The following is a 27,014-nucleotide window of genomic DNA, read 5'->3' as shown; positions in this document are numbered from 1 at the left end:
TTCTTTTTTTTCCTTTTTTTTCTTTTTTCTTTTTTCTTTCTTTATTCTTTCTTTTTTCTTTCTTTATTCTTTCTTTATTTTTTCAGTCTTTATTTACTCTTTCATTTTTTCTATTTTCTTTTTTAATTTGTCATTTTTCATTTTCTTTCTTTTCTTTTTGTTTCTTTTTGCTTTTTTTCTATTTAAAAAAAAATTCTTCATTCTTTCTTCATTTTTTTCTTTTTATTTATTCTTTCTTTTTTTCTTTATTTATTCTTTCTTTTTGTCTTTCTTTCTTTCTTTCTTTCTCTTTTTTCTGTCTTTTTTCTCTTTTTTCTTTCTTTATTCTTTCTTTATTTTTTCTTTATTCTTTCTTTCTTTCTTTCTTTTTAATTTTTTTTTTTACTTTATTATTTATTCTTTCTTTTTTCTTTATTCTTTCTTTCTTTCTTTTTTTCTTTATTCTTTCTTTTTTCTTTCTTTTTTTTCTTTCTTTCCTTCTTTCTTTCTTTATTATTTCCTTCTTTCTTTTTTCTTTATCCTTTCTTTCTTGTTTTCTTTTTTTCTTTCTTTCTTTCTTTTTTCTTTATCCTTTCTTTCTTGTTTTCTTTTTTCTTTCTTGTTTTCTTTCTTTCTTTCTTTCTTTCTTGTTTTCTTTCTTTCTTTCTTTCTTGTTTTCTTTTTTCTTTCTTTCTTTCTTTCTTGCTTTCTTTCTTTCTTTCTTTCTTTCCTTCTTTCTTTCTTTCTTTCTTTTTTCTTTCTTTCTTTCTTTCGCCAAACAAATCTCCGCCGCCACGTAGCCTTTCACATGAAGGCTCCTTTGATCCGATCTGCCGCTGACAACCAGCCAGCTGCGCTCTGCGCTTTCTCTTTAAGGCCTCCCAGGTTAGCTTTTAATGAAGTGACTGTTTGATGCGGGGCGCTGCAGAATCAAACCAAATAAGGACATAATGAACTGCTGTCACACTGTGTGTGTGTGTGCGTGTGTGTATATGTGTGTGATTGGTGATGTCCTTTAGCACTTTCATGCGTAAATTATGACAACCACCCCCAGGAAAGTTTTGGTCTTTAGTGTGAAAAAAATTCCACTTGAACTTCACATTTAAGATGCACAAGTTTTTTTATGCCATAGTTGCACATAGGGCTCTTTTTTTTGTGTACGCACTCGGCACAGGCCGATATTAGATTCCGACAGTATGATAGCCATGAGCAAAACTATCACGGTATTAAAATTGCAGGACAAAAGCATCATTTAAAGCATAATTTTCTCCCCGTTGAACTGTTTTATTTTTAACAAAATAGAAAAAAAGATTTACGACTTGCCAGGTCAAGCCCTCCTTTTAATTAATTGTATTTATTATAAAATTTAAATTCTTTGAAATTTATTATCCATTTGGACCACGGATAGAACCACAAAAATGTCTCAAGAAGCCATGTTAGAAAAGGCACAGGAAGTCAGCCATTTTGGTTTAAAGCGGGTCATATTTGGGTTCTTTTTGGTAAATTTTCCACGGGACCTTCAAAGGCCTAAACTCCTAGATTTCATGAATTCAGCCACCGATGAACATGAAATTTGCTAGACATTTTTGTCATGAGTAGACCCACAAAAACGTCTCAAGGAGTCGTACCTAAAAAGAAACAAGAAGTCTTCCATTTTGGTTTGAGTCGCTCATTTTCCCAAGTATCCTTTAATGACAAACCCTTACTAGAGATTTTGTGCAATTGCTCCAAAATGGCCGATGCTAAATTGTAAACATTTTGAGTTTTCAGCCTTTTTGTTTGGGGCGCAACATAGCAGTAAGGTTTGATGATTTACCATAAAATCTTCAGCGTGACAAAATGGCATCCCAGCTGAATGGAACCGAGCTACGATTTGCGCTAACACGCGACCCGCATCAGTTATTTTCTGCGATGTGTCATCGCAATGTGACTCTTCTTGTTACCCTGCCTGTCAGCTCGGCTTAGCCTCGGCTAGCGTGTGAAGCGGTCGGCTAACAGGCTCCGTCCGTGTTTGAGCACCAGCTGGGCGAACGAAAAAAAAAAAAAAAAAAGAAGGTCAAATTGCACTCGTGAGTCACCCCGTTTTATTGGACGGACCTTTGTTAACCTGTCATCTTTGACATCCGGGTACTAAAAAAAGGGAAGTAGAGTCAAATCCAATCGGATCGACTGTCTTGTAACTCCTAAACGGGTCTGATGTACGACAGTCCCCGGAGTTTTAAATTGGCTACAAATGTGGGCGGGAGTGGTTTTAGCATCGGCGTCTTTTCAGCCGTCCTTTGGGAGACTCATCTTTATAATAACTCACAATGCCAGATGTAAGGTCCATCTTTCGTAAGTTAAAAGTGTGATGATGTCATCAACGCCCCGCAATCGGGAACTGGACTTTGGGAGGGAGTAAGAGATTGTTGGGAAAATGACTTTTAGTAATGTAATTAGTTACAGTTACAAATGACACTGTTGAAAATGCAATAGTAGTGTAACTGTTTCAATTACTTAAAGTAATATAACTAATTACATTTGATGACTTAGACCTTATGATATTGTTTAAATTACGATACAAAGACATTAGTAGACAGACAATCACAAAAACGACAAAAACTTGCAATTCACAGGTATCTAAAAAAAATATATTTTCAAACGTAACTAAAATTGTAATCAACTAAACGTAATTGCATATTTTCTCCCAGTAATATAACAGATTGCTAGGGGTGTGAATTGCCTCGTACCTTGCGATTTGATTTGTATCACGATTCATAGGTCACGATTCGATTCGATACCGATTTAATCCTGATACGAATCTATAAATGAATGATTGCGATTTTTTTTTTGTTTGTTTCTTAACTCAAATTTAGAAAATACCAATCAGTGAACTTGCACATGTTCACTGTAAGATTTGTATGAAAATGTACCTCAGGCTTATAACTGTGACGGGTTGCAAACTGTTTCATGTTTGAATAGCATTGAAATTACATTTTAAGGGTAATATAACATTCTTCCATGCTTCAAGTGTGAACTCTAACCCCAAGTAAGACATTTTGTTGAATATTTCCATCAAAAATTGACTATGATATTAAATCGATACGAGAATTGTGCGCTGTAATATTTTATTTTTTTAACACCCCTGCAGATTACAGTTACATGATTTTCGTAATGAGATTACGTAATCTCATTACATATAATTTATTATTATATTATATTACCCCCCGACCCTGTGCCTAAATTTATTTGCAATATTCCAAGCAAACAACTTGTATGTTTGTAATCACTCGGCGACTCATGTTTTATTAAAAGCGTGACAGTGACCTCATCCACCATCCCAACAACTGGGAACAGAAAAACAGCATTTTTGGATTCGTTGGGGTCTGGTCGGTGCTGGATTTCACCTTCCTTGGTTTTCTTTGGTCCTTCCTCGGGTCTCCTGGTGTTCGGTTTAGGTGAACGGTATGAGATTTTTTCTAATAGGTTTTCTGGTGAGCTAACAAATACACGCACGCACGCACGCACGCACGCACATACACATCCTCACACACACACAAAAAAAAAAAAAAAAAAAATATATATATATATATATATATATATATAAAAAAAAAGAAAAAAAAAAAGAGCAATGATGATGACATTTCCGAATGAACAATACTGAGCTCTTAAGAAGAAAAAAAAAAGAAAAAAAAAATGAAAAAAAAAAAGAAACAGCATGTGACAAATTGCCCAAGTTTGTTTTGAACGTTCCGTTCCAAGTCAACAATTGGTCATTTTGTGATGACAAGGTAGCCGGACACACGGCATTAGTCTCGCAACCCCTTCGTGAAGCAGCATGCTGCTCATCATCGCCCAAGGTTATTTTTATTTTTTTTCAAACGTCCTGTTCTCAAGTACCTGTAAACAATTCTTTTATTTTTTATTTTTGATCACCAAGCAGCGATGTTTATTGGTGTGACAGTAGTTGTTAGACTCGGTGAAGCATCCCGTGGTTTATCGCCCAAGGTTGCTTCCAGCGGCCACTTCTTGAGTAAACAATCGCACGTTTGTGATTAAGACTGGCAAAATGCGGACGCGGGCTTAGCCTAAGAGACTCTCGGAAACAACTCAAGGCGGTCTGAGGACAAAAAAAGCACATATTTGGACGTTAAAAGCAACGCTTAATTAGGGGAATGTGTACAATGCGCGACACGGACGGGCCGTCCGTCATTAGCTTAACGGCGTCCTGGAAGGGAGGACGACGGCTGGAGGCCGACTCGGAGGCCGGGCGGCGGGCCAGGGTGCCGTCGTAAAGATGCCGGCGCTAACAAGCTGGCATAAAGAAGCCAATAATGCGACACTGCTGCAAAATCCCTGCAAAAAAAACAAAGCTGGCAAAATGTTTGCATTTTCCTGATTTTTCCATTTCCTGATTTCTGCCGCAGGTGTGTTGCTTACTTCCTGCCTGGCGTGAACGTGAGCTTCAAGTCTCATCCGATAGGTAAGATTGCTCAAAGCTGTCATCACTGCCTGCTGTTCAGTTTATGTCCTATAGGTGTCAGTGGCGTGCTTTCAAACTGCTCAAAGTCAATGATCAAGTCTGGTTTGTCTGTGATTTGGGATGCTAATGCTAAAAAGAACGCTAATATAAAACTATGAGTTTCAAGGGAGGCAAATTTCCGTGTTAAAGGGGGGGATAGTGCGGCTTGCAAGTGTTTTTAAAGAGAAGCAACATCTCACGTTTCTGTGTTTTCACACCTCGTGGGTTTGTGCTTCCTGGTTGGTTTAATGCTGCATTCGAGGAAGGTGGGAAGTCGGAAGCCTCACTTGGATTGTCCCACTTCGAGGCAAATGTAAACAAGGAAATGGCACATCCCGTTAAATTGTCCTTCCAAATCGTGACCGTATTTCAAATAACTAAATTGAAGTAACAATACATGAATATAAACAAATATCTGTTTAAAATCTTGTCAATTAGGTTTTGTGTCTCTCCGTGGAGGTCGTCGAGTGATGTCAGATTGAAGTCGGTCAGTGAAGTCGGGTTGCTTTTTTGTTTTTTCGACTCCGCAACTCAGAATCTCCGAGTTGTAAGGGGCGCGTTCGCCGCACTCACTTCCTGGGTTGCCAGAAAAGTCCGACTCCCCACTTTGTTCGCATGCAGCATGTTTCCTTTTCATTCGACGTTTCCTTGCTGTCCCACATTTTTTGCATTTGAAATGTCCATATTTCCACGCTAACCATTTTTTCTAAAATTCACATTTGCGTGTTGTCACGTTTCCTTGTTGTGCCGCATTCTGTTGCTGTATGCTGCCCTTCCGTTTTGCTGTTCCACCTTCTGACACTTGAAGTGCAGTTTAATGTGTTGTTGTTGTTGTAATTACGGAGTTAAAGTCCTTCAAAGATGAGCTTGAATTATTATTATTATTATTATTCATTCCTGTGAGGGAAACAAAGGCCGTGACAAATCGCTCCTGTTTTTGTACAAATAGCAGCACAAGGTCGACTGAGGTAAATTCATCCTAATTTTAGCTTCTTCTTTTATTTTTTTATTTTTTTTCCGGGGAGTATACGCCATTTGAGCACGTCTGCGGAGGAGCGCTCAAGTCATTTTTATTCCCGCCTAAATACGGGAGCAAAGCAAGCCTTCGTTACTGCAATTAAGCGGCATCGAGGTAAGGCGGGTAAACACTTGACTGCTGCTATTCAAGCGCAAAAAAGCTATCAAACTCCCCCACAGAGGCTCACTAAACACTCGGTGTGTATTGCGGGAATGTGTGTGTGTGTGTGTGTGTGTGTGCGCGCGCGCGGCGCTAATATCCGGCGAATGTGGGATTTTCGGGTACTCGGCCGTATAATTAGGCAAAAGCCAAAAGGGGATGACATTACCAATCATCGTCATCCGCTTAGCTTGATGGGGTGGCGGGGGGAGGGGCCTTAAAAATGGCGGTTTGACAAACATGTCAGGTATCGTCTTTTGTGTAAACGAGCCCTCGCGGCAGTTAAAAAGGAAAGTTGGTCATTTGAGCTTGCTGATGTTTTACGGCATGCGTGCGCCGAGTGGCGGGCCAGCCGAGTTCAGTTTATAGAGAATGTTTTTAACTGCTGTTTTGCGTAACAAATTTACAGCTGAAAGAGAAATGTAGACAAATACTTTGGTAGCAATTCTACGTACGTTTCGTCATTTTGCGTTGGGGGATTTCGGTTTTATGCGGAGTAGTTTAACATTTGGCATTTCATGTAACGTTACCGGTACTTTTTTACGTTATGAGGTTTTTGTTTTCGTGATTGTTGACTTTTGAGTTTTAATGCTACGTTGTTTTATGCTATGTTGTTTCAGGCTATGCTATTTTAAGCGACATCGTTTTTATATGATGTTATTTTACGCCGTGTTGCTTTAACGCTACGTTTTTATGTTATATTGTTTTAGTTCTCATTTTGCGTGATCGTGTTTTGCCAGTACGTTATGGTGTTTGCCTGTTTGGGTCGTCCGTCTTTGTGTCCTTATGTCCATCTGTCACCGTATCGCTCAGTACGTCCGTTGATGTTATATGTTTTGATGTTTTATCTATTTTTATGTTTTGATGTTTTTTTGTTGCTCGCATTTTTGTTTTTGTTTATTTGCTGTCATATTTGACACGTTCACAAACAAAGAAATGTGAAACAGAATTTCACATTTCGTTGTTTCGCTGTTTCAAGTTATTTATGATTCACCATTTTATTTTCCAGTATTTTCCATTTCTGTATTTCATTACTCATTTTATTTGGTAATTTTTGTTATTATTTTCTTGTTTTCGATTTTGTGGGTTTAATCTTGATCAGTTTTAGCATTTTTTGTGGTTAAAGTGGAAGTCAACCTTTAACCTCACTCGTCTAAACACGGCATTCTGATTAATATTACATTTGTGGAATTTGAGTTAGGAAGCGAAATGCAGCCATTTTTATCCATCTCAGGGGGCGGCCATTTTGCCACTTCCTGTCAACTGAATATGACATCACAGTTTGCTCCATTTCTCAGGCAATGACCAATCACAGCTCACCTGTTTTCTGAAGCTGTGCTGTGATTGGTTGTTTTCTGAGCCCTGAGCAACATTGATGTCACTTTCAGTCCACAACAAATGGCAAAATGGCCGCCATCTGAGTTGGATAAAAACGGCTGGATTTTTGCTGCTTAAGTCATATTCCACTAACCAAAAATACCATATTTAGACCAGCGGGGATGCATAGAACATATTATTGTAAAAAAAAGAAAAAGAAAAAAAAGAAAATGTAATGCAATATTTAGTTCTTTTGACTTTAACGATTCTTGAGCTCAGCTAAATGCTTCCTTGCTAAGTGGCTTCTACTTCTCACACGAGGACATGCAGATGACCTTTTTAACTGTCAAAAAGTGTTTTTCTCCGCTAAACGCTGGTCGCTTAGCTTTTAGCGGTTGTCGCGTGCAGCAAATCGGCAGCAAAACGGCGAAGTTGGTTTTGAGCGCGTCGGGTGACGGCTGAGCTAACAGCAGAGATAGATGGCGGTAAAGCGGGGAGAGATTAGGGAAGCTGAGACGGAGACGACAGAGTGGGAGGAAAGGCGAGAGATCGCGGAGCCGTGAAAGATACGATACTCCGAGGACGACTTGAAAGAGACGCAGAATAAACATGAGGGGATTTCAAGAGCGACGGAGTGGCATATGTTGGAGAGGGAAAAAAAAAAGTACAATCCATTTGAAAAGCTGTTGGAAAGTGATGCAAAGCTGTGACATTGAAAAAATATCTAAATTGGACACATGTTCAGCACCCCCCGGTGTCAGAAAGATGAAATGATTTTAAGGCTGAGGAATAATCTGATCGCCCCCGACCAACCTTAAGTGGCAGTGCTCAGCGGGTGGTTTTAATCTATGTATTGTGTTATAAGGTTCTCTTTTAAAAAAAATTATTATTATTATTTTTTTTTAAAGAGCTCAGTATTGTTCATTCGGAAATGTCATCATCATTGCTCTTTTTTTTTTTTTTTTTTTTTTTTTTTAATATATATATATATATATATATATATATATATATTTATTTTTATTTTTTTTGAAAAAAATAAAATAAAAAAAAATTGCTTCTTTTTTAACAAGCTTCTATTTCCCCCCCCCCCCCCCCCCCCGTCAAAATTAAAGAAAAAATGTGCTTCTGGCTCACGGTGGATTTTTTTTTTTTGTGCAAAAATACCAGGCTATGTCACAAACTCTCTCCAAAAATCAAAATAGATAAAATGCTAAGCAACACAGGAGATCAAATGTGAACATTGCAAAAAGTTGGTGCGCTCCCATCGACATCATCGCTCATGGACGCGTATTGCATTATTTTAAAAGTGAATGCTAATATGATATCATTTGCTTGCTGCCATGTCAAATGAGTTAGATTAGTTTCAACGCTTAATAATAGAGTGATAGAAACGCGAACGCGCTCGTTGAAGAAATGCTAACTCGGGAGGCAAAAGCCCAACGAAGTAGATACAATGAAAGCCCAACACAAAATGCTAACATTGTAAACATCAAATTAGGGTAATGACAGTAGAATATTCCTAGTCTTACATAACTGATAATGCTGACATACTTTTTGCAAAAAAACTTTGCAAAGTCGACAAAAATGCTAGCATACTATTGTAAAATAGCAGCAAAGTAGATGCTAACAGCTAGCGTGTCAAAATGAGCTTATGTCACGCACTCTGTGAGTCTGCGTACAGAACCAAAAGCGAGATCGGAGCAAATCGAGTACTAACATTGCAAAAGTTTCTATTTTATAACATCTCACATGCTAGCGTGATACAAATGCTAGGCGTTAAAAATACAGGCAACCATGTTGTGATACTGTATCTTAATTCCTTATAGACGTGGTACTATTTCAGACGCGGAATGAGTGGATAAAATGCTAACTTGCTGCCATTTGGGATGCATGAGCTCCTCTTCGGGGAGTCTCGTGAGGGTTGCTGCGCCGTCCAGGGAACGGCGCGGCGCCGAAGCGTTCTAATGGGCTCCCGCAAGGAGCGCTGCCAACTCGCCCATTTTTTTAATGACTCGACCACATCAAAGATGGATGCTGCCCAAAAAAAAAGAAGAAAACTCGCATTTGGCCTCTTCCCTCCATCTTGTCATCCTCCTTTTCATCCTCAGGAGGCAAAATGTTTTTTTTGTTTTTTTTTTAAATAAAACTTCATTTCATCGCTCATTTGCCCGCTTTAATTCGTACTGTTTCTTGTGGAGGATATTCATGAGAGGAAACAGACCGCGGATGACACAAAATGTCAGCTCAGCGCGTGAGTTTGGTGCAGATTGAAAAGTGGGTTTCATTTATTATTTTATTTTTACTCGCTCCCAGTATGCGCATACATTTTGCAAATGCGTCCATCTGCCTTGAGCGGACTAGCCCCCCCCCCCCCCCCCCCCCAAAAAAAACCGCTGTGCCTGTCTGACGTGCACGCTGGCAAGCGCTTATAAAAGTCACCAGTTGTTACGTTAATGTTTGCAAAATGACGTGCAGTTGTTTGGGAAAAAAATACAAAGAGAAAAGAGCTGTGATTTTTGTCTTGTGATACGATGAGAAAAAAAGTTGTAATTTATTATAATTTATTTATTTACTTATTTTTCACTTATCTACTTCTTGTGTTATTTATTAATACTTGTATTTACTTACCGACATATGATATTTTTTCATCTCGTGGCGTTCTAATCTTGCGAGATCTCGACCAATGCCTAATCATTAGTAAAAATAAATAAATAAATGCATTCTTAATGTATCGGTTGGCTTAATTGATCACTTAACAACCGTTTCACTTTTTTTGTCGTTGATTTACTCTTTGCTTTGTTTCGTCATTTTGTGTGTCGGATGTTTTCCCTTTTCACAAGCTCCGCCTTTCTCCGTTTTCAGCGTTTGAAGAGTTTGCCTTTTTGTTTCGGCGTCCCACATTTTATTTTGTCTATCAGTCTTTGTTCCATTGATGTTTGTTTCCCTGTTTTACCCTTTTTGAGTTTCACGTTTCTCCAATTGGGTTTTTGTTTTTTGTCCTTTTACGTTTCAGCGTTCCACATTTCGCCGTTTTTGTGACGTCCCCGTAACGTTTTGGTGTACCACAATTTGCTATTTCACTTTTTAATTTGCTGATCATGTTGATTGATTGTGGTGTTTGAATATTTGCATTATTATTATTTTTTTTACTTCTACGTTTTTGTGTCGGGGTTTCGACTTGTTGTTTTACGCTCCTACAAACGTTCTATGTTTCAGTGTTCCGTCTCAGTTTTCTGCAGTTCTCCATTGTGCCTCTAGGGTGTTGCGCGTTTCAACGTTTTACGTTTTGTTTCATTATTGCATCATTTCCTGTGAAAGTTCCTCATTTCACCCATTTTATGCTTTACGCTTTCATAAAATCCACAATAATGATTCTCGAGCTAAGCTACATGCTTCTTAACTCGTGCTACTTTTTTTTTTAAAAATGACAAGTTAAGTCCTTCAGACAAATTTTTTGAACTATTGTACATTTTTGCAAATGCGTTGCATGATAAGCATTTGTGGTTTGACGTTTCGCTTTTTGACACAAAATGTCGTTGTCTCAAACGAGCACGTCACTCAGCACGACATCTTCTATTGCCGTTGAGTCCTTCCATCTTTGTCCACCGGGGGTCCCCGTTGTCCAGCACTGGCTGGTCTCTTTACTTCTTCTCTTCTTTCCCCGCTCTTTCCTCTGAACTGTACATAACCTCGCGATGCGTGACTTGACTGCAAACTTTGGACATTTCCTGCCTGATGTTGCAGCTCCTTCTGGAAAACTTTCATTACACACATTATAAGGTGCGAGGCCAGGAATCAGAATGCATTTTTCGGAAGTAGCAAGTCATAAAGAGAGTAAAGTTGCTTATTTATTTATTTTTTTAATTAGAAAGTTACATTATTTTAAACATTACAAATAGAAACTGAGAATAATGTGCATTTTTAAAAGATGCAAAATGTTCTATTGTTTTGTGTTTCGTGACTAAAATCAAAATTGAACGGCAAATATTTAATGCGAGTCATATTTTATCACGCGTGAGAATACTGTTAAGAATGTTTACGAGATAAATGTAGTCTTTCAAGGATAGTCATACTTTTGTTTGTATGTTTATGAGGATTTTTTTTTTTTTTAGTTCTAATTGTACCAGATTTTTTGCAACTTTTTTTATGCTTGAAAAAAAGTTGTAGTCTGAGTCAAACTAGATTTTTCTAGAAAAAAAGTTTTTACAAAAAAAAAGTCAAAATCTTGATCCCCCACAGTACTTTTTATTTAATATAAGAAGTGCTTTCTTATTTGAGGGAGTTGTAATTTTACAACAGTTAATTAAAAAAAATTATCTATACAAAAAGTATAGTGTCAAGAAAAGTCACAATAAAAATGTCATAACATCATTTCTGTTTGTCTGAAAAATAAAATCTTCAAAGAATATTTCTATTCATGCTATATTTTTTTGTAAACCTCTTGCTCGGGAAAAGACGACTTTTCTTCCAAAATGTCAGATTTATATCTAAAAAGTTGTAATATTTTAAATGCATTCAACTAAAGTTCACCCGTTCTCGTGATGTTACTATTACAGACAGTTGTACATTTTTTTTTTTTCAAAGTAATAATTATGCTCGGTCTGATTTGGTGGAAAAGGTGCCATCAAGCAGAATAAATCCTTCTTTTCTCGAACATAAAACGACAAGTTTTTTGGAGCATTAAGAAGAAAAAAAGATGAACTCTTACAACAATCATACTTTTTGTGTTCAATATTTGCGTTTAGCTATTGTGCATGGCGTGCATGATGCTGTGACGCATTTATCAGCATCATCGTCTTTTCCCGGCCTTTTGGCTCGCCGACAGCCTCTCGCTGCATTCTAAGCCAATTAGCGCGTCGTTAATGGGACGATATTTAGCACGGGAAGATGTACGAGATTCCGCCGGATGAGTCGGGTGCCGGGGAAAGGAAAGGTCACGCGTCTGTCGGGCCCATCAGCGTGTGATGGATTGAAGCCGTTTCGCTGGGACGCGTCTTTGTTCAACGAGCCTTCAGCGGCACTCGTCTAATCTCCTGCTCGGTCTTCTTAGCCTTTTGCTAGCGCGCTCGTTCCACATGAAATTCTTCCCAGAGGAAATCACGTAAATGGAATAATCTGTCGCTGTCGTAAAAACTTTATTAACTGTGCAGGTCATTTTTTTGAAGTGATGTTTTGATAAGGGTGGCAAAAAAAGCTCCCCCCCCCCCAAAAAAAAGTTAATATTGTTGTTGAAATTTGAATTTGGCCGCACGTTACGGTGATATGATATTTGACAGTAGGAATTTTTAATTAATTAAAAAAAATCTAATATTTGACAGTTTTCTATCTAGAATTGTTGTATTTTTACAAATAATATTTTATTTTAATATTGTATTTCTGTCTAGTTTTCTGTCGTCTATGGATTTTTCTCCAATATGTTCATCTAATCAATTGCCATACATTTTTTTTATTTTTCATCTGTTTGTTTTGTATTTTATATTTAGTATTTTTGTATTTTACCCATCTAATAATTAATGTTTCCAGCATTGAACAAAAATAAAAAATATTTAGTATATTAGTATAATAGTATAAAAATATTTTTAGGATTTGAATCTGATATTTTTACTCAAGAATTGTTGTATTTTTCCACAAAATGTTTGCATTTTCCCTCAATTTTTGTATTTTTCTCATAATCATTTTAGTTTTTTCATCTAAAATGTTTAAAAAATTGTCAACGTGTTTTTCAGTTACATTTGTCATTTAACACCTATAGCTTTTTGTAGTTTTTTTTATTTAATGTATATTATATTTTATTATCCTTTATTTGCTGGTATTTACTTTATACTCATTATATATGTAGTTAATATGATAAATTGGTAAATTACTATTGTTCATCTAGAATTGTGTTAATCTAATATTATTTTACTTAACCTAACCGAAGATTTCATTTGTTAAAATGCTGCCTTCATAATCATGTTTTTTTTTTCTCACATATTTTGGTATAATCCTTTTTCTGCTTTTTAAAACTTGTATTACAAAATTTTTTTGTAGCAGTATTAAAATAATCACAATAAGTTTTTCTGCCTGGTCAAAAGTCCGACAGCATCAAAACCTTCCGTCCATTGGCTGCTGAGCTCTTTTCCTTTTATGCCTAATTGGGCGTCTCTTTGAACCCGCGCGTCACTCTGCTTGTTAGACTTGAGCAGCAAATCTGGCAGCTTCTCACATACGATTTTTTTTTCCCCCCCTGGTTGTCACGTATCGCCGCTTCGGCTTTGAAACACCAGGCCGCCTAAAAAACATTGTCTAATAGGCAAGAAACAAGCACCTTTTCAAAATTCAGCCCCCGAAGTTAGTTTCACTTAACATGTCATTCATTTGGCAGGCACGTCCATCATGAGTTAGACCCACAAAAAAAAAAAAAGCTTCCCGGAGCCATGCTTGAAAACTCACTGGGTATCTCCATTCATTTTGTTTTGAAGCAGCCAGTCGAGGGACATTTTTGCCATTTACAAGGTGATTTTGTCTGAATACTTTGAAATTTGAAGTTCTGGTGGGGGGTGTCTGGTCGGTGCTGGATTTCACCTTCCTTGGTTTTCTTTGGTCCTTCCTCGGGTCTCCTGGTGTTCGGTTTAGGTGAACGGTATGAGATTTTTTCTAATAGGTTTTCTGGTGAGCTAACAAATACACGCACGCACGCACGCACGCACGCACGCACATACATATACTCACCCACACACACACACACACACAAAAATAATAATAATAATAAAAAAATAAAAAAGAGCAATGATGATGACATTTCCGAATGAACAATACTGAGCTCTTAAAAAAAAAAAAAAATGAATACTTTGAAATTTGAACCATGCGCACTTGACACTTGGCTGAACTCTCGTCGTTGCGGGTGGGCGCACAAACGTTTAATGAAGTGCGTTCCTGCTTGTGGAAAGTTAAGAAGTGATGATGCCATTTTCATATTTGAACTCCCAGCCATTTTCACTGAAGCAAACCCCTTTGCTCCCCGGCAGTTTTATTGGATTTGGACTGATTTTGCAAGGCCTCACAGAATATTGTGTTCTATTTCTATAAAAACAAACAAACACAGAAGCTACCAAAAGAAAGGTTAGAGTCTCTTCTCTCATCAGGCTTTTTTATTTATTTATTTGTATCTGTTTCATTTTGCAGCAATTAGCATTAGAATATTTATATATATATAGTTTCATCATTATTGTATTATTATTGTACATTACAGAAATGCATATAAACAACCTGCGATCTCTAATAACACATTAATATTGAGGAACATACTTGACACATATTGACTTGGTTCACAAACGTTATTACATTCTCCTTTATCTAACCACTAGCGTGGTTTTTAAACATAGAAGGGCCAAAACATGCCTTGTGAAAATTAAACTGCACTAAAAAAACTGAGGGTGCTCGAACTGCACAAATGGAAATCAAGCGGACTGTTTTAACAGATGTGCAACTTTTAATATCATGGCATCGGCGACGATATTGTGGCAGTTTTAATATCGCAACATCCCTACTATTTAACTTGGAATTTTCCATTTGAAGGTCATTTTGGCGAAAATGGACATGTTTAGAAATAATACGCAGTTTCACTTGGCAACATGCCATTTGGTTGGCATGTCTAACATGAGCAGACCCACCCAAAAAAAGTCTGAAAAAGCCATGCCTGAAAAGACACAGGAAGTCAGCCATTTTGTCTTGAAAAGGCATTTTGCGCCTCAGAGTGATTTTTATTCTATGGCTGCCAAATTTGAACCATATACACTAGACAAATGGGCGTCACTAAATTATGAAACACTTTAGTTCTCGCCTCTGCACCTTTGCATGCAAATCTGACGACGCGTCATAAAAAAACAGCTCAACTCTTCGTCAGCTCCACAAGGTCGGAGCTGAACAAAACGACCGTTTCACACTTCATAAAAAAAGCATCGCGAAGCTTCATCTTTTCATGCATTTTTCCCATCGCCGTTGCAGAGAAGCGAGTTCCTTCGCAGTTGAAAGCCGCCCGTGTATATTTTCCTGACATGACGATACCATTATGGCTTGAGATGAAAAAAAAAAAAAAAAAAAACAAGCTGAGAGAGTTGCTCAAAGGCTACGCGCTCCAGGATAATTGCCTTCTCAAGCTTTTCTCTCAGCGGACTGAAACTAACTGTTATTCCGTTTATTGACTTGCCGGCAGAAGAGCGTCCTTCTGTCCAGCTTTGCGGTGCAGAAGAAGGCCGTTTAGCCAAAGGGGGGACATTTTGGATGTCATTTGTAAAACACGTATACTGGTAAATAAAACGAAACTCTTCAGCGGTGTAAAATGAGAGATAATATAACAAATATATGTTAGGTGAAGTTCTAAAATATGACATGAAAAAAAAAAAAAAATCTATAAACCTCACCCCATTTGGTGTTTTGCAGATGAAAGATTTAAGACCCCGTCCCTTCAATCTTCTCATGTCTTAAATCTTCTCACACTCAAGTAAATCAATGATGTGCAATTGCGGCTCATTTCCTGGACATGAAAGATCGTTTCAGGGGCTTTTGAATTGTCTTGAGTTTCTCACGCTTGTGACAGGTCGCTCGGGCGCGAGCTTCATGACAGGATGACAGTCACGACGCGCTTCGCCGACAAACCGCGACTAAGTTGAGGTGTGCTCCTTCGTGGCCGCTGATTACTGCCTTCACGGGGGACAATTATTGGTTCAAGCAAACAAGCCAGAAAATTGCCGCACGCGTAATTACCGCCAGTTGTAATGCACCCAGAGGTGTGCTGTTGGAGTCTGTAACCAAATCAATGCATTTAATTTTGTGGATCGATATCCGCTGATGAGGTTTGGACCGATGTGCCTCTCGAGGCTTATGAAGTCGTGTCGGTGTACTTCCGGAGACTGAAATGTTGAAGACCCTTTAAATGCAAATCCTTTTCCTATTTGTATTATTTATTTATTTTAAATTCTATTTTGTCCGTTTTTTCATCAACTTTCTGCATTATTTTGCCTAATAATTGATGATTCTGTGGTATTTTTTTCATTATACTGTATTCTAAGATATTTTTGTTGTGACATAACATTTTTTTAATGCTTGTGTATTGTTATTATTATTATTTTTTCTATTTGACTTTGTGCATTAACATGCTGTAAATATTTTTTTTGCCATCTAATATTTTTGTGATTTTTTTTGCTGCATGCTTTAAATGGGAAGCATGTTTGGATGCAATGGACTACCCCACACACTCGCATAACTCCATTTGTGGATTTTATTTTCAATATATATATTTTTTTCTTTTATGCAGACTTCCACCCCCAACCTCCATTTCCCTCCCGTTGTGGAAAACTCATTTTGAATGCTAAGGGTTAGCAATTTAAATTTGTTGTAATGTCATACCTTTGTGATACTGTATTTTTCAATTAGTGACATTTTTGCTGCATGCATTGAATGAGGAAAATGCGGAAATATTTATTCTAATATTCTGGGATATTTTTGTAATTTAAAAAAAAAACAAATTTGCGCTGTGAGATTTGGTGCATGCTTTGAATTGTGAATACGTTCCTTTGTGATGCTGTATTTTTCAATTTGTGACATTTTTGCTGCATGCATTGAATGAGGAAAATGCGGAAATATTTATTCTAATATTCTGGGATATTTTTGTAATTTTAAACTTCTTTTTTTTTTGCGCTCATGTTTGCCATCTAATATTTTCTATCTGTGAGATTTGGTGCATGCTTTGAATTGTGAATACGTTCCTTTGTGATGCTGTATTTTTCAATTTGTGACATTTTTACTGCATGCATTGAATGAGGAAAATGCGGAAATATTTATTCTAATATTCTGGGATATTTTTGTAATTTTAAACTTCTTTTTTTTTTGCGCTCATGTTTGCCATCTAATATTTTCTATCTGTGAGATTTGGTGCATGCTTTGAATTGTGAATACGTTCCTTTGTGATGCTGTATTTTTCAATTTGTGACATTTTTACTGCATGCATTGAATGAGGAAAATGCGGAAATATTTATTCTAATATTCTGGGATATTTTTGTAATTTTAAACTTCTTTTTTTTTTGCGCTCATGTTTGCCATCTAATATTTTCTATCTGTGAGATTTGGTGCATGCTTTGAATTGTGAATACGTTCCTTTGTGATGCTGTATTTTTCAATTTGTGACATTTTTACTGCATGCATTGAATGAGGAAAATGCGGAAATATTTATTCTAATATTCTGGGATATTTTTGTAATTTTAAACTTCTTTTTTTTTTGCGCTCATGTTTGCCATCTAATATTTTCTATCTGTGAGATTTGGTGCATGCTTTGAATTGTGAATACGTTCCTTTGTGATGCTGTATTTTTCAATTTGTGACATTTTTACTGCATGCATTGAATGAGGAAAATGCGGAAATATTTATTCTAATATTCTGGGATATTTTTGTAATTTTAAACTTCTTTTTTTTTTGCGCTCATGTTTGCCATCTAATATTTTCTATCTGTGAGATTTGGTGCATGCTTTGAATTGTGAATACGTTCTTGCCATGCGATATCCTCGTGTGAATTGCTTTGATCCAACCACCCCCAATCGATGGCGAGCTTTGACAGACAAGCCTTTCCAAGAGCAATCAAGCGCTGAGCCGTTGATGGCAAAGTGCAAGGTGAGGAGGCTATTTTTATCCCGTCGTTGTTGTTTATCTCGCTGCCAGTAGAAGCGTGACACCGCCCGCCGCCTTCCCGGGTTTCGGCCGGCCGCGCCTGTCGAGCTGTCTGCCGGCTTCCCCGACACTCGAGGTTTTATCTCGATGGCGGGGGGGGCGAAGGACGGTGGGCGAACACCCGCCTCGCACCTTCTTCCACGTGACGTAAGTCAGAAAATGTGCCGTTAGCGAGCTAATGGTTAGCGACCCGACCTTGCGCGTCAGGGTCGTGCGTGTGCGCGCTAACAGACGTTGGCCGATGTGACCAGAGTGACTTCCTGTCATTTTTTTTTCTTTTTTTTTTTTTCCTCAGCAAGGTTAATGAAGCTTTGCCTCGAAGAAGTAATAACACAGTCATGTGACACTAGAATTTGTCATTGTTGTAGTTCCATTCCAAGAATTAACGATCCAGACCACTTTAGGCAAGGCAGCTTTTTATTTACATATATTTTTTATATAGCGCATTTACACAAAGTAACTCAATATAATTCACATTATTAAATCTAAAACCATGAAAATAGTTGACAAACAAAACATTTAAAGACAATTAAAAGTAAAGTAAAGAAAAAGTAGAAATTACTAAAATAATTTTGAGCATTCCAAAACGATGCGTCATCGCCAACAGACCGAATGCTGCGACAAAAGCTGACATTTCCTCCCACGCTGTAGTTTTTGAATGCTTGATTGTCGTCTCGCGCGTCATAAATCATAAGCGTCGTCCAAATGTCAGCGGCAAAAAAAGCAATTGAGTTGTGAGCGGCCATCCGACGACGATGTCCAATTGAAATGTCTTAAGCGCGGCAGGCCGGATCCCGAATCATGACGCAAATGACCGACGTTCCGGAGTTGTGCCGAGAGAAAGAAGAAGAAAAAAAAAAAAAAAAGCAACGATTGATCACGTGACCTCGAGCGCATTCGAAGAAAAATATGATTTATGACTGCAGGCCGCCTGCTGTGAAATACGACGCGAGTTTCCTGGAGAGAGGCGGCGGGGGAGGCCGGCGTAACGAGGAGCGAATGGCAATAATGAGCTGCAGGTGTGCTGGAAAACCAGGAAAGGACGGGAAATGGAAAATAATAAAGCGCAGAAAAACGAAATAAAAGTAACATTTTGTTTGTTTGACACGTTATATCGAATGCATTTCATTTCATTTTCAATGACACATTCACTGGCAACACTTTAATAATAACAGCACGTCCGCTGCGGGGGTTCGAATCATTTATCATTCAACGACAATTATTAATGAGTCATTTTTACATAATTTATCTTTCAATGTACATCACAAGCATTCAAATATTAGCTTTCTGCATTCCCACGCAATTTCCCCAGAAATTTGCACGTGTCGAGTTTGATACGGAAAACGGCATTCCTCAGATTGGTACTTGCCGATATGTGGCCATTTTGTGGCCACCAAAGTTGAATGGCGGAATTGAGGCCGGCCACGGGAGCACGACAGCGACACGACAGAAAGTGCAAGCATCATTTGGTCAATTCGTTTTTTTTGACCATCTGTCTGCTGTTCATTTTTGGCCCTAATACGTCACAATGAACAAGATTTGATCATTTTGTAGAGCAGGGGTGCTCAAGTTCGGTCCTCGAGAGCCCCTATCCAGCCTGTTTTCAATGTTTCTCTCCACTAACACACCTGATTCATGATCAGCATCGTTATCAGGCTTCTGCAAAGCTTGCTGATTAGCTGATCATTAGATTCAGCTGTGCGGCAGGAGGGAAACGTGGAAAACAGGCTGGATAGGGGCTCTCGAGGACCGAATTTGAGCACCCCTGTTGTAGAGGGTTTAGTGGGCTATCACACAAAATGGCGACCACCTTAAGCAAATGTTTTGTTAGTAACAGGTTGGTGAGAATGGTCAAAAAAAGAGGTGCAAAGGTTAATCAACAATTGATTGATTAGCAATTTAATGGATAAATTATTTTTTTTAGAGACTTTCTTCAATTTAAAATTGTCTAAATCCTCAAAATTTCCGTCTCTCAATATTAAATATTCTAAGATTTCTGTTCTTCCTCCATGAATTCAGTCTGATTATGTTTGCAACATAAACATGGGCTTCGAATTTTTTTTCAACATTTTTTTGCCAAATCTGTTCCAGAGCAAACCAGGAACTGAGTCATAATCAATTCATGTTTGTGCTGTTCATTGTCAATTTGACATCATTTTTAATAAAGGGGTGAAAATTGTCTGTTTGAAAAATAAATCAAATTAATCAACAACAAAAATGAACAGATTAATCGATTAATAAACTAATCATTATTTGCAGCCCTAGTCGATTTAAAAAAAAATATTTACTTATTTATTTATTTAGAATTTATTGTTATAATTTTTAAATTATTATTCTGGGGTGAACTACCATTTTCATCTTAGTGAAATTCAAGGAAATCACACAAAAAAGTTCAAACATTATTTGTGGAATTAAAAAGTGTAGTTTTGTTGCAACAATATTTGGGGGGGGGGGCAGAATAGTGTGTTACAATGAGTCCCAAAAAAATGGCGATCAAGCATTCACTCAAGGTCAAGATGAGCCTTTTCGGATCAGCTTTTTTTTTGTCAGGAATCCGACAAAACGTTGATAACGAACAGACTCCACCAGCTACATAATGTCGTACCACCTGAACTCATCCCCCATTTTATTTGTTTGACTTCTTATGAATTTCCTCATTGCAAGGCGTCGGGTCGTTCTTCATCCCGGAATGATTAATGCCGCCTGCCGCTGGGGCAAAATGACACTTTTTACCTTTCGCCTTGTCCTTTACAATGACAAAGATAACAACTTCAAGGCGTCCAAATTGCCTCGAAAACGGCCTCGGGCTCTCGGGGCTAACGTGCTACCACCGCTAATGCCATAACGGCTTGCAAGTAGAGTTGAAAAATAGCATCTTGAGCCACATGCTGCTTCACCAGGGGGTCGATCAACCGGGCTATTGGATCAAGTCCTAATACTTTTGCCTCTTTAAGTGTGTACACAACATTGGCAAGAACATTTTAGCCAATGCCAACTTTCCTTCGAAATCAAAATAGTCGAACCCACTTGGTGAAGCAGCATGTGGCTCGTTATGCGAGTAACTCTAAACAGTTGTAGGCCACTCGGGTTTTAGAACACGTTTGTGAGATGACCCTCGAGTGCTGCATTGCCTACTCTGCATCATGCAATTTCTTCCCTTTCCTTGCTAGTTTATGTTGAAATATTGCCGCAGTATTCTTCTTCTATATGCAAGTGATAGAGCAGGAGGTGAAAAAAAGTGCCGTCTATTTTTAGCTCGCACGCATATGTGATCAAAACGGTGTGGTCAGCCATATTTGTACGCACACACATATAGAGCAGCTGCTTGTTGACAGGTGTGAAGTGGCTTGTGGCTCATTAGGTAAGGTTGCAGATTGCGTGCTATTTTTAGAGCCGGCAACATGGCCGCGTTTGAAGCGTCTCCAGCGCGCCGCGCTAACGAGATGCTCGGCGGCGGCGGGGGGTTGGTGGGGGGGTGGGGGGGGATGCGTGTGGCCGTGGTGGGCAGGCCGGGAAAGCGCTCACCTTGGTGAATGACGCACACACCTCACATGTAATACGGACGCACTTTGGGAATGGTGCGTCGGAATGTTGACGTTGAAAACGGTAACGAAAAAAAAGCTACTAGCGCTATCGCTACCGCTACGATGACTACCGCACCTTCCAAAATCTGCCGCCTGCTGACACCACCGCTACCATGACTGCTACTATGCTATTACTACGGCTTCTACCGTTACTATGCTAAATTGCTAATATTGCTAACACTAATACTACTACTATTACACTATGCTACTTCTACAATTCGTATGCTGTATGTAGTATAAAATAACAAAAATAAAAATGGAAATAAAAAACAAAAACAAAATTAAAATACTTTTTTTTTTTTTTAACCACAAAACTAAATGAAACTGCATCTTGTTTCTAAAACGATCTAAATCTAACAGAAATGTCATTTGTTTTTCATCTTTGTACATTCATAGCTTTTGGGGGTCTTTTAAAAAAAAAAAATAAATCATATATTAAAACTAAAGCTAATATTAAATCTAATAAAACCTTAACTAAAAGGAGGCACTATCGGAAAAAATCAAGACTAATATAAATTAACAAACAAACTTGGTCTAAAAAAATAATAATTAAATTGGATTTAACAAAAACAAGTCAAAACAATATAAAAATAAACTAAAGAAAAATCCAAAATTATCTTAACCTTACAACTAGGCTTGACTTGATCAGGAATTTTTCACCGTTCAGAAAAACAAAAAAACATTAACCGATCACTCTTTCAATCATAAGATTGAGCAATATATCTATTTGAAAAAAATAAATAAACATTTTTACTCTACAGTCAACCGCCGCCATTCACGGCGGAAAGAGTCTGGCCCGGCCCACAAATGACAAAACCCCTAAATGACTAAACACTGGTACAACCAAGGTCAATATAAACAGCGGCAAGAATAATCAGGTAAAAAAAATATACTACACAACACATATTAATGGTCGATATCACAAGTCACAGCAGCTGAGAAGGAAATGAACACCAGCAATATTACCAAAATATTAACTACTGCAACCGCCGAATGCAATCAAGAGCATTGTATGTAATTAAAAAGAAAAACATTTATTTATTGATAAATTTTAATTAATTTATTTTTAACAACAGACTTGTTTCAATATAGAATATTGACTTCAGAAGTTTAGAAAACGGATGGAAATTTTAATTTAAATAATGTTTTTAAAAAAAGTAAGCCCGTTTCAGGATTTGTGCACAAGCTAACCATCAGAAGAAAAAAAAAAAAAGAGCAAACACTTTCTGGTGCTGACTTTTGGAAGTGGAAATTTGCTTTTTCTTTCCCATTGAGTAGCGCGTTAGTCAGCGGGCCGCTGAAGTGAAGTCTATTTCTCCCTTCGGTGACTCACTTTGGCACTCGAGTGCTCTTAACGCCGCGGCGCCATTGTTGGACGTGTCACTTTGCCGTCTCGCGGGCTTTTGTTCCTCCTCCGGCTTGAGGAGGGAAAAAGATTTTGTCAAATCTGTCCGGCGATTGAATGTCGACGGCGTCAGTCACGCCGGTCGCATAGTTGAAGGCTGCCTGTCACTTATGTAAAAAAATAAAAAGAAGAAGAAAAAAAATTGGGAAAAAACTCATCTCCGATGTGGTGAACATAAATCAGATGTTGACACTAAAAATGTGCACCAAATTCTGCATTTTGGGGTTATTTTTCAAAGAAAATTGTTAGCTGTAACCTTATTTCATGAAAACACCAGAATACTATTCCATTTTTAATGTTGCACACCCCCTGGGGTGCACCAAATACTGCATTTTTGGTTTATAGATGATCTTTTACAAAGAAAATTGTTAGCTGTAACCTTTTTTCATGAAAACGCCAGAATACCATTCCATTTTTAATGTGGCGCACCCCCTGGGGTGCACCACATTCTGCATCATGGGGTTATTTTACAAAGAAAATTGTTCGCTGTAACCTTATTTCATCAAAATACTAGATAAACATTTCATTTTTAATGTTGCGCACCGTTGGTGGTACACCAAATTCTTCGTTTTTGGTTCATAGAATATCTTTTACAAAGGAAATTGTTAGCTGCATTATTTCCTTATTTTGTGAAATTACCTGAAAATCATTTCATTTTTAATGTTTTCGCACCCCCTGGGGTGCACCAAATTCTGCATTTTCAGTATATAGATGATCTTTTTCAAAGAAAATTGTTAGCTGTAACCTTATTTCATGAAAACACCAGAATACTATTCCATTTTTAATGTTGCGCACCCCCTGGGGTGCACCAAATACTGCATTTTTGGTTTATAGATGATCTTTTACAAAGAAAATTGTTAGCTGTAACCTTTTTTCATGAAAACGCCAGAATACCATTCTATTTTTAATGTGGCGCACCCCCTGGGGTGCACCAAATACTGCATTTTTGGTTTATAGATGATCTTTTACAAAGAAAATTGTTAGCTGTAACCTTTTTTCATGAAAACGCCAGAATACCATTCTATTTTTAATGTGGCGCACCCCCTGGGGTGCACCACATTCTGCATCATGGGGTTATTTTACAAAGAAAATTGTTCGCTGTAACCTTATTTCATCAAAATACTAGATAAACATTTCATTTTTAATGTTGCGCACCGTTGGTGGTACACCAAATTCTTCGTTTTTGGTTCATAGATTATCTTTTACAAAGAAAATTGTTAGCTGTAACCTTATTTCGTGAAAACACCAGCATATCATTCCATTTTAAAAGTTGCGCACCCCCTGGGGTGCACCAAATTCTCCATTTTGGGGTTATTTTACAAAAAAATTATTAGCTGTAACCTTATTTCGTGAAAACACCAGCATACCATTCTGCTTTTCATTTCAGATTCTGCATTTTGTGGTTATTTTACAAAGAAAATTGTTAGCTGTAACCTTATTTCGGAAAAATACCTGAAAATCATTTCATTTTTAATGTTGCACACCCCCTGGGGTGCACCAAATTCTGCATTTGCATCTGTACACTTATGTTGTCAAAATACTAGAAAACCATTTCATTCTTAATGCTGCGCACCGTTGGTGGTGCATAACCTTATTTCATGAAAACATCAGAATAACATTCTATTTTTAATGTCGCACACCCCCTGAGGTGCACCAAATTCTTCATTTTTGTGATAAATGTTCTTTTAGAGAGAACATTGTTAGCTGTAAACTTGTTTTATAAAAAATACCGAAAAACCATTCAATTTTTAAAGTTGCACACTGCTATGCTAGCGGTGCACCAAATTTTTTCCTTGTGGACTGAAAATTCTCTTTTAAAGCTTCCCCTATTTCCCTTGCTGGATGTTTTTTGTACGAAAACCGTCAGACAGGCATCCACGCAGCCGTCCAGCCGGCCCCTTACGACCACGCAGCCGTCCATTCCTGCCGTCTTGGCGCGTATCCTTCCGCCCGAGCGCCGCCTGCGGCCGCGCGCTGCCCTACTTTTGCGAGCGATCGCCGCCGCGCTCGGGGAACCCCGGCGGTATTTTAGCTTAGCATTGTTTAGACAAGGAGTCAGGCGGAAAAAAAGGACCACCGTTGACTTTGTGAACGCGCCTGCGGTCTTCTTGTAGGCTGAGCAGATGCTTCTCAGCGTGCCTGACAGCTGCGATGCACCGAGTAAAAGGTGGCGATGCGCGCGGCGCTCCTCTGGGAATTCTTCGCTTCCCGTCCCTGTTCCCTCTTGCATCCCTCAAGGTCGACGCGTTTAGGCGCATTCAATCGGCCTCTTCGCACTTCATCCCGCTGGGATGCCTTCAATTCATAGTCCGTCATCTGGAACGTCACAGAAATGAGTGAAATAAGTACATTTGAAAAAATAGTTTCCGTGTTTTATTTCTAATCGGCTCTTCGCCGATTAATTGGTCGGGCCAAATTAGTTTTATTTTGAAAAGTCATGTCGGTGAGTACTCAAAGAGTAAATACAACATCGGGACTAGCGCTGCGTTTTGATCCGCGGATTGCAGCAGCGACGGCGCAGCGGCCGCACAGCGTCGACTGGCTTCCAGCTCGTTAGCGGTCCGCTCGCTCATTAACGGAACGGCGGCGTGCGCGCCGTGTACGCAGACGGGAGTCAAACACGACAGCCGTTTTTTTCCCCCCCGCCTCATTACAGCAAAAAGGCGCGTTTGCCATGATTAGCGCATTGCGTCCGTTAGCTTGCTAGTTCCACTGATGACTCCGGAACAAATACGTTTGATTTTCATTCTTTATTTTGGAGTTGTTTCAAAAACTGCACAAATTAGCATTCTTACGCATGCTAATTTGAAATGCTAACATTGGCTGGAACTGTAATTTGAAGCCTTACCCCTTCATTTAAATTCCGAACCATGGCCGGAACCGCTAACCCTTGTTCGAAACCCTAATCCAGGCTTGAACCATTCATTTAAAAATGTGAAACCCAAATGTTTTTGAAATCATAACTCAAACTTTATATGAAAGCAGACCCAGATTTGAAACCCTATTTTGAAACCCTAACCGTAAATTGGAAACCTTTAACCGTCTTGAAACCTGAATTTGGACTCCGAACCCTGGATTGAAAATACAATTTGCAACCCTGACCCTCAAACACTTGAAACTTAAACTCTAGTTTGAAAACCAAACCCAGACTTAAAACCCCGTTTTCAAACCCTAGTTGTTAATTGTAGTTTAAAACCGTAATCCAGGTTTATATCTTAATTTAAAACCTTTAAAACTAAATCTGAAACCAAAACTTTTGTCTTGAAGCTTTAATTTGAAACCTATTTTAAACGTTAGTCCTGAAATTGAATCTCCATTTTGATGTTCATCGGCTCTAATAATGGACGTATACGCAGCGGATATTCTTCTTCTTTCCCTTCTTCTTCTTCTTCTTTTTCTTTTTCTTGCGGATGACGCGTCGGGTGCGTCCGAAGTTCAGACGTCGCGTTCGATTACTGGGCTGGCAGTTGAGGGGAAAGCCAGCGTTGTCGACGCAAGGCCGCTTAAGACGGACTTTTCTTGACGCGCGTATGCTCGTCACGCTTACGCCGTCACACGAGCATATTTGCCTGCAGGTACGAATACAAAGTAAGTGAGAATGTAAATAATTAAATACATTTTTGTCAGAGGGACGATGATAGAGAGACATGGATATGTATACGTATGTGTATATATATATATATATATATATATATATATATATATATATATATATATATATATATATATATATATAAATATATATATATATATACATATATATATATAAATATATATATATATATACATATATATATATATATATAAATATATATATATATATATATTTATATATATTTATATATATAAATATATATATAAATAAATATATATATTTATATATATATATATATATATATATAAATATATATAAAATTAAATTTTCTTAATTTTATTGAACTTGATAATATCCATGTTTTCATTTTTATTAAAATGAATTTACTTTTTATTGTATTATTTTATTGAACTATTAGAGTATTGACTCTCAAAAAGAACGCCCCAAATAGGTTGTTTATGAGTTTTTTTTATTTTGACCCAAAGTTTTGGGTTAACTTAATAACCCAAAAACTTGGGTCTGTCCCTTTTTGGCCACTGTTTTTAGAGTGAACTTTTTGGGTTAAACGAATGACCCAAAAAAGTTGGGTGGGTCCATTTTGGACCCAACTTTTTAGGTTACTCACCGAACTCGGGTCGAATGAATAACCAACAACCAATCCAATTCCAGGGATTGTTTTGTGGGTTTTATATGCAGCCGATCCCGCATTTCTCAATGTAAATATGGAATGTTATTCATTCTAGAACGCGATCCGG

The 27,014-nt window shown here is 37.9% G+C and overlaps 1 protein-coding gene across 8 annotated transcripts in view; it reads left to right on the top strand.

Annotated features, from left to right (window-relative positions):
- Positions 1–27,014, top strand: part of LOC147169204 (protein phosphatase 1 regulatory subunit 29-like) — a 102,986-nt gene that overhangs the window by 58,056 nt on the left and 17,916 nt on the right. For 5 of the 8 annotated variants that reach the window (XM_086083972.1, XM_086083970.1, XM_086083971.1 and 2 more), the window contains one exon: positions 4,386–4,441. The gene's annotated coding sequence lies outside the window, so the exon portion shown is untranslated. Of the gene's footprint in view, positions 1–4,385; positions 4,442–18,601; positions 18,695–27,014 lie in introns of all 8 variants that reach the window. The other 3 variants (XM_086083974.1, XM_086083973.1, XM_086083977.1) reach the window with 1 other exon arrangement.

This window comes from Leptonotus elevatus, chromosome 8, assembly GCF_054856555.1.
Source record: "Leptonotus elevatus isolate MCC_2025b chromosome 8, RoL_Lele_1.0, whole genome shotgun sequence".
NCBI lineage: Eukaryota > Metazoa > Chordata > Actinopteri > Syngnathiformes > Syngnathidae > Leptonotus > Leptonotus elevatus.
The sequence above is the reverse complement of the archived record's forward strand: the minus strand, read 5'-3'. Positions and strand labels throughout refer to the sequence as shown.